At 44.8% G+C, this 9,190-nt stretch overlaps 1 protein-coding gene across 1 annotated transcript in view; it reads right to left on the bottom strand.

The window, feature by feature from the left end:
* Positions 1 to 8,932, bottom strand: part of LOC132824365 (dual specificity protein phosphatase 8-like) — a 229,298-nt gene extending 220,366 nt beyond the window's left edge. Inside the window, exon 1 of the mRNA XM_060838756.1 lies at positions 8,731 to 8,932. The gene's annotated coding sequence lies outside the window, so the exon portion shown is untranslated. The remainder of the gene's footprint in view (positions 1 to 8,730) is intronic.
* Between the last annotated feature and the right edge of the window lie 258 nt (positions 8,933 to 9,190).

Genomic DNA, 9,190 nt, shown 5'->3' on the forward strand with positions numbered 1-9,190 from the left:
GAGGACATGCCACAACCAAAAGGACTAGCCACTCTACCATACGTCAGGAGCGTCTCAGAACTGACAGCCAGACTACTGCGACCCTTAGGACTCATAACAGCACACAAGCCAACATCCACGCTCAGACAACAACTCACTAGAACAAAGGACCCAATACCCAGCATGAGCCAAACTAATGTAGTTTACAAAATACCATGCAAGGACTGCACAAAACACTATATAGGACAAACAGGAAGACAGCTAACAATCCGCATCCATGAACATCAGCTAGCCACAAAACGACACGACCAGCTATCTCTAGTAGCCATACACTCAGACAACCAGCAACATGAATTTGACTGGGAAAACACCACTATCATAGGACAAGCCAGACAGAGAACAGCCAGAGAATTCCTAGAAGCATGGCATTCATCCCCAAACTCCATCAACAGACACATTGACCTGGACACCATATACAAACCACTACAGCTGAAACTGACACCCGGAAACGGCAAGAACAAACCAATATAAATACCGGAAGAAACATCAAAGCAGCGCTTCACACGAGACTCCAACAGCACTGATGATGTTCCCTAGCCAGGGAACGAAACGTTTGCAGCAAAAACTTCCAGCTCGGCGAGCAGAACCACAACAAAGTACAAACTCTACACAGATGACAGTCGCCCAAGGGTGGAACCAAACCCGGGTCCCTGGCACTGTAAAGCAGCAGTGCTAACCACTGAGCCACCCTGTAGGTGAGATGACTCTTTCACGCACCACCTTCTACATCGGGGATTGCCCTCAACTCCACCCTGACACACTATGCCGCAAAGGTTGCTGTGATTAGCAGGGAAACCCCACCATCTGAAAAGTCCTGCCTGCGTACACAAACCTTTAATTTTTAAATCACTGCCATCAAATTATAACAAATCCTAATGGAGGCTTCCTGCTAGATAAGTCAGATCATTTGGAAGGGGGAAAACATGCACTATAACACACGTATCGGTAATTGCTTTCCTTTCCTAGCTAAATGTGAGAAACAGTACATACAGTATACACATTTTCACTGTTGTACACAGGGACATATAGAACAGCAATAGGGCATAGAGCTTGCGATCTATACAACCACTCAGTAAAATCACAATCATCTGTATGTCAACTTTTCTTTTCTGCCTTTGTCCCATATTCTGTGATACACTTTCTCACTCCCACCAAAAACAAAAAAACTGCTTCAGTCTTAAACACTCCAATCCAACAACTGTACACTTGAGGGACAGCAATCCAAATCTCTACCACCTTCTGCAGGAAAAGGCTGTTTCCCAATTTGACTCCCAAATGTCCTATTTGGTGCTTCCTACCTGCGGAAATGTAGTTTCTCCATTTACTGCAGTAGTGAACGAACTTTTGAAATTATTTTGACCAGGTATTTTCTAACAATAGGTTTGGATGTAAAAACAAACGGCTTACAGAGATGCTGAAAACAAATAAGCATATCACTTTGACAGATTTCCAAACAAGCTATAAGCTAAACTATACAGACCAGTACATATCAGATGGAATTTCCAGTCAGTTCAGATACTAATGTTTAAAGTTAGGAAGGTAATTAAAAGAAATGAAATAGAGTTGCATATACATAGCAAACAGTGGAATACCTCTGAAATGTACACGCTGTTGTCATGTACGTCAGTCATGAGTAGGGTACTCACTACTAAAAATCGATTTCCACAGACACACTGTTCAGACACATTCACAGGTGAATGTTGGGCAAAAACTGGATTGGCTTGGCTGTGATGTTGTACTTCCTCTCCCTAGCCCACACCCACTTGTGGCTAAATATTTTGCAAGCACTCAAGATCCCTGCATATCTAATGAACACTTAAGACCGTGAGACATAGAAGTCAGCTTCGCCATTCAAATCAAATTAAAAATTTGAAATAAAAAATTGGGACAGGACCGTGGCTCAGTGGTTAGCACTGCTGCCCCACACTGCAAGGGATTCAGGTTTGATTCAAGCCTCAGGCGACCGTCTGTGTGGAGTTCGCACATTCTCCCCGTGTCTGCGTGGGTTTCCTCCTGGTGTTCCGGTTTCCTCCCACAATCCAAAGATGTGCAGGTTCGGTGAATTGGCTGTGCTAAATTGCCCCATATTGTTCAGGGATGTATAGGTTAGGTGCATTAGTCAGGGATAAATGTAGGGGAATGGGTTTGGGTGGGATACTCTTCGGAGGGTCGGTGTGTACTTGTTGAGCCGAAGGGCCTGTTTCCACACAGGAGGGATTCTAATTCATTCAGAAATCATAGCTAATCTAATAATTCTCAACTCTACTTTCCTACCTTTTCTCTTTACTGATTAAAAAAAGTGCATATCTCAGCCTTGTGTATACTTAATTAGCCAGTCGCTACAGCCCTTCATGGTTTTAAAAAAAAATCCACAGATTCACAACCCTCAAAGTAGAAATCCCTGATCTCTACTTTAAATGAATGACCCCTTATTCTCCGATAATGCATCCGGTCCTAGATTGGCCCTGAGAAGGGGAAAACAACCTCTCTGCACTGACCCTGTCAAATCTTCAAAGAATCTTGTATGTTTCAATCAGGTCTGTCTCTCATTCTTTGAAATGCCAAGTACAGACCTAACCTACTCAAACTCCCCTTAAAATCAGCTCCTCCCTATCGAGTATCAACCTAGCCAACCTTCTCTGGACTGCCTGTTGGACAAGATACTGGAAGGTAAGCACACCTTCATAAGGAGGCAACACTGTCAGGGAAAAGGGGAAAGGAGGAAAAAAAAGACCAATGAGGGATGAAATGTTAAGAAGGTGCTGCATAGAGCTCATGCTCAGAGTTAAATGCTACCGTATTGTTTGGTTAGATTTCAATGCTGGGCAAAGTCGTCATTATAACTTCCATTCAGGGCACTCAGCGACACTCAAGTTGTATTGGCAAGTCCTTCCCTGAATATGGACTCCATTAGAGATCACCTTGGGATTCACTGTGGTTTTGGGGCAAATGAAATAGAATCAAAAGCATTAACTCCCAACTATGTTCTGCTCCCTTTTACCGTGCCCTCCAGTCTCTCAGGCTTTTGAGCCTCAGCAAGGAATCTGCACTGAATGTTGCTTATCTCAGTGACCTCACCCAGATGATCAATGCACAAAGGTAGGAATGGGTCTCGTCAGGGAGTGAAACCATGGAAAACATCTCAACTTCCCACAGGCACATGTACTTTCAGCAGGGCTCACTGATAGCATTCGAAAACAGAACTCATATCCAATTTTCCTCTTGTAAATCTTGGGCATGTTGATATAGGGGTCACTGTATTGTATCTTTGCCGCCTCATCTCCTATTCTCAATGCCAATTCCCGAAGCCCACAGCCTCCTCAAAAAATCAAAGGAGAGGAGAGAGAGAGAGAGAGAGACAGAGAGAGAGAGAGAGAGACAGAGAGAGAGCTGGGTGTCTGATTAACATGAACTACCTCAGCACAGACTACTGGCACCAAGCTCAAGGCCTTTGACCTTAATTGAATGAGGCATCACATAGAAATGAGTCATAAAATCAGAAGGCGGCCATTCAACATCTACAGCCTGCACTGCCATTCAATTAGATCATTGATTGGGAGCTTAACTCTACTCTGGTTTCGTGATTCTTACTTCCTTGGCCAACAAAAATCTATTCATTACAGCTTTGAAAATTTTCCATTGATGTAATAACCTCAACAGCTTTGTGGGGACAGAGTTCCAGATTTCCACTACCTTTCATGTGACCAAGTGCTTCTTGACATCACCCCTGAACAAAGTAGCTCTCATTTTAAAGATTACGTTGCCTTGTTCTGGCCTCTCCCACAAGAAAATTTATGGGTTCACCCTCTCTAGCCTGATAGCTCCTTATACACCTCAATTATATCACCATTAATCTCCGGTGAAGGTTGCAAATGCCCATTCAACATAATCTGTCCTCATAATTTAACACAATATAATTCAGATCTATCTCAAACCCTTCCAATGCCACTCCTGTAGTGGAATGACAAAAAAGAATGTGATTCTTCAAACAATGCCTGACAAATGCTGATACAATTATCACACTACGTCCAACTTCTTTGAATTCCTGAGCTGGTTTCTTCTTACCGGGCACTAATTTCTCTGCCCACTAGGCCATTGGGCGAAGTGTCTCTGAGCATCTCCACTGATTTTAACATTGTATAATTTTATGTACTTACATGAAACAAAAAGCCATTGCTTTTCATAAAGGAACAATGCCAGTCTAGAACAAAGGTCATGGACAGTTGGGAGGTTTAGGATGGAATCTGATGTCACAGCTAGAGGTCATGATTAGATTAGATTAGATTCCCTACAGTGTGGAAATAGGCCTTTCTGCCCAACTAGTCCACAACGACCCTCCGAAGAGTAACCCACCCAGACCCATTTCCCTTTGACTAAAGCACCTAATACTATGGGCAATTTAGCATGGCCAATTCACCTAAACCTGCACATCACTGGACTGTGGGGAAGCCGGCCATTCAGCCCTCCGAGGAGCCACGAACCTTCCTACCCCATCCATGTAACCCTGCATTTCCCGTGCCTAATCCACCTAGCCTGCATATCCCTAGATACTATGGGCAATTTAATCCACCTAACCTGCACGTCTTTGGATTATGGGAGGAAACCCATGCAGACACAGGGAGAGAATGTGCAAACTCCACACAGGCAGTCACCCGAGGCCAGAATTGAACCCGAGACCCTGGTGCTGTGAGGCAGCAGTGCTAATCACTGAGCCACCGTGCTGCCCCCATGGAGAGATTCACAATCTCTGCTTGGTTATGTTTTACTACCCAGTTACCCTTCAGGGGTTGGATCCATGCTAAGCAAAATTACTTTTCAGCAATGTCACCACTGTGTTCCACATGCACCCTTAAACTGTTGTTGAGGAGAGACCTTAAACTGCAGAAGGCATGAAAGATTCCATGAAGCTATTGAGAAAATGGAGGGGTCGCCATTCTCAGTGCCCAAGCCAACACCTAAAACAGATTATGTCGTCATTATTACATAGCTGCTTACATTTGCTGACACTTCAGAAATAGCAGTTAGCACTGCTGCCTCACTGCGCCGTGGGACCCTAGTTCAATTCCACCCTTGGGCGACTGTCTGTGCGGAGTTTGCACATTCTCCCCATCTCTGCGTGGGTTTCCTCTGGGTGCTCCGGTTTCCTCCCACAATCCAAAGACGTGCAGGTTAGGTGGGTTAAATTGCCTATAGTGTCTGGGGATATGCAGGCTAGGTGGATTAAGCACAAGCAATGCAGGGTTACATGGATGGGGTAGGAGGGTTCGTCGCTCTTCGGAGGGCCGAATGGCCGGCTCCCACATAGTAGAGATTCAATTATTTATTGGTTAGAAAATGCTTTAGGATGTCCCAAGCTGTGAAAGGCATTGTAGAACTGAATTCCGCTTTTTGAAGAAAAATACGCTTTTTGGCTGAGAAATATTTTCTGCAATGCTTTTCCACAGTGCACTTTTAAACAAGTATCAGTGCCTCAGAGAGCTGAAGCAACGGCTGCTTTCAATGCTCGTTATTGCCAACAAGCATTTATTTAACACCTCTTGAGGCTGTGAAACATTCAAATATCTTTCACAGGAACGTTACCAAAAATAATGAACGCTGAGCTACTTAAGGAGACACAAGGACAGCTGGACTTTAAAAAGTGGCTTAAATGGAAGCAAGAGACGGAAAGAGGGAGAGATCTTGGAAGTGAATTGCAGAGTTTAGGTCTGAGACAGGTTCAGGCATGGCTGCTAATGATGAGACAACTGGAGTAAGGGGATGCACAGATTTAGATCTGGAGGAGAACAAAGATCTCAGAGAAACCTATTACCCGAACTGGGTTACAGAGAAAGGGATGGCTACAGAGAGATGTGAACACAAATATCACAACCAAAATTCTTCCAGGCTCCCTACCATAGAGATAGAACATGCTCCCAGTCCTGGGAATGTTGCAGTGGCTGTCTTGAGTCAAGGCCATGCATCTCAGTCATGTCAGGCTTCAACTGTGAACGTGACAGTTTGCAAAATGTCTCAAGGTGCACAAGTCACACTGCTCCTCAAGATAACAGATTAATCGAGTGAGAATGTCAATGCTGCTGAATAGGTCAAGGTTGGGATATTTGAAGGGAGTGAGAAATGGGTGCACAGTTGCATCTGCAGTTTTGGCGTCCTTCTGAGGGAGGATGTTCTGGCTATTGAGTGCAAAGAAGGTTCACCAGATTGAATCCTGGCGATGGCCATAAGAAGAGCCTGAATCAGTTACGACTATAATCACTGGAGTTTTGAAAAATGAGAGGGAAAATCTCATAGAAACCTATAAAATCCCCAATGGAGTGGATGGGAAAGATTCAAGAAAAGGCATTATAAATCATCAGGGGGTCTGGAACTACAGGTTCCAGCCTCAGGATAAGGGGTAGGTCATTAGGACTGAGAGGAGGAGGAAATTCTTCACCCAGAGAGTGGCGAGCCTGTGGAATTGATTAGATTAGATTAGATTAGATTATTTACAGTGTGGAAACAGGCCCTTCAGCCCAACAAGTCCACACCGACCCGCCGAAGCGCAACCCATCCATACCCCTAACCTAACACTACGAGCAAATTAACATGGCCGATTCACCTGACCCGCACATCTTTGGACTGTGGGAGGAAACTGGAGCACCCGGAGGAAACCCACGCAGACACGGGGAGAATGTGCAAACTCCACACAGTCAGTCAGTCGCCTGAGTCAGTCGCCTGAGTCAGGAACTGAACCCGGGTCTCTGGCGCTGTGAGGCAGCAGTGCTAACCACTGTGCCACTGTGCCACCGTGCCACCCTGGCATGGGTAACTGGTGAGGCCAGAACTTGAAAAACTTTCAAGAAAGATGTAGATATATTACTTGGGGTGAAAGGGATAAAAGGATATGGGGAGAAAGCAGGTACAGGCTATTGAGTTGGACGATCAACTCTGATCACGTTGAATGGCAGAGGAGGCTCTAAGGGCCAAGTGACCTACTCCTACTCCTGAGTTCTGGGGAAGGGTCACTGGACCCTAAACGTTAACTCTGATTTCTCTCCCCAGATGCTGCCAAGCTTTTCCAGCAATTTCGGTTTCAGTTTGGGCCTACCCCCGATCATATTTTCCATGTTCCTGTGGGTGGGAACGAGGTGGTCTTTGGCACTGGGTATGCCAAGAATTCCTCATTATGACTTTTTTTTTCCCCAGAGGGGTGATAGAGGTGGTTATCGGAATTGAATCCAACCTCAGGATTCTGCAGATAAGTAGAACCTGCAAATGTCAACATCAGCCACATTCAGCTGCCTTAGTATTCGAGCAGCCTCATACCAACTGGTCACCATAAAATTTATTGCATTGCAAAAACTATTTTGTGCGTGCAATTAAAATATAAAGACAGTATTGCCAGTTGCTGGGCCAGGTATATTTGGGAGTGTTAAGTCAGTTGGTTTCGGAGTCCTTCCAAAGTCCCAGCCTGATCACAACTGGGAGTAAATCAGAAATAACAGACTGTGTGATGACAGCAGCAAGGGGAACAGCTGGATTGCTTTGTTTGTTGTGATATTCCAGGCTTTGCAGTAAAAGCATAAATGACTGAGGGGTGGTTTTCAACGGAATCATTGACGGATTCACAATGCACTGAAAATTTTATTGATCGATCAGACATCCTCTTATCCTCTGTGAAACAAACACTTATTTATTGTAGCCCATTCAACCTGGTTTGTTGACAGAAACATATTGGTGGAAGCGGACAGAAGATCATGTCATGAAAAGCATTTTTCATTTATTAAGCCAACACAAACCTTGGAAGACACAATTTTAGACGGGCTAACAACCAACCCTACTCTAAATCTCTTTGCAATTTAAATGGCTGATGTCTTTAGCGTCTGTTTGCCTAACATTTCAATTTCCCTGAAGACAGTACCCCTTTAATAAACAGAAACAAGGAGTTTTTTTTCCCTCTTTTAAATACTTGCGAGCGGTTACCTATCCAATCGAATCCCCTTTGAAACAACAAGCGACATATTAAAGGGGATTAAAGGATTAGATAAATCAAAGCCTTCGACAAAAATTAGACAAAGCTTTAAACGATGCATTCTGCAAAATGCAGACGTCAAGTTACAGCTCTCCCAACCTCCCTCCCCAAACCTTAAATCAAATCCGCAATATAGTCATTAAATTGAAGGTATCCGTTTGCAAACCAGGAACTACCACAGGCATGCATATAGAGAGGCGAAGGAATTCAATGCCCCTGTATAAAAAAAAACAAGGAGAGGATCTTTTACAAATAAAATCTCCCCAACTCCGCACCAATTTGACATCCCACAACCTGGTCAATTCTGGGCGTCACTTGACAGCAGTGATGTGCAGCAAGATCTTATAATGTGTAAACACAGGTCCTCGACTGCAGAGCTATTGCATGACACTGAAATTCCCCTTGCCAGCAAGTCGCAGTCCTTTGCAGGGAGTCTGCAGTCACAGAGAGAGATAGTCAGCAGCTTCCCCACCTCCCAGGAGGAGCGGACAGGCACGGCTAAAAGATGCACCAACATCCTGCAGTCAAACATTGCATTGCCCAGTCTCCAGACGAGAGCTGGGATGCAAAGGCCAGAGAAACTGGACAAGGGACAGTCAGCCACCCACACAGAATGACCGACGCGGAGAAATACGCATTTCTGGAGGGAGCCCTTTCATCTTAATTAATAAAAAAAGACTCACCTCCTTTACTTCCGGGAACTCCCCTTATTTACCATGGACAAGCTTGCTTACAATTTCAGCCGCACGATTAATTGGGGGGTGGGGAGGGTAAATGATCCTGCAATTTTTTTTTGCAAAAATGAATCAAGGAGAGCAACACAAAATGAATGTCATTGCATTCCAGCCTGCCGCAAGCTGCTGTTCTGTCGGATTGGCTGGTTGTGGGCTGGCCATTAGCAATAGCAAAAACAGAAGGTGCAACCTCACCAGGAATGAACTGGGGATGAAGTCATTCTCTTCAACAGGATGGCGTCATTGGCAACCAATCAGGAGGCTGGAGTGACGTCACCGAGCCCTGGTGCCGATTAAAGGGAGCTTGTCTGCACCGCACTGCCACAGTCTTAAAGCAATAGGGTCCCTCCTTCCCACAAATCTTCTCAGCGCTCCCAGCCAGCGTGCATCATGAAATGTCAACTATAAA

The sequence above is a fragment of the Hemiscyllium ocellatum genome, chromosome 18, assembly GCF_020745735.1.
Source record: "Hemiscyllium ocellatum isolate sHemOce1 chromosome 18, sHemOce1.pat.X.cur, whole genome shotgun sequence".
Classification (NCBI taxonomy): Eukaryota; Metazoa; Chordata; class Chondrichthyes; order Orectolobiformes; family Hemiscylliidae; genus Hemiscyllium; species Hemiscyllium ocellatum.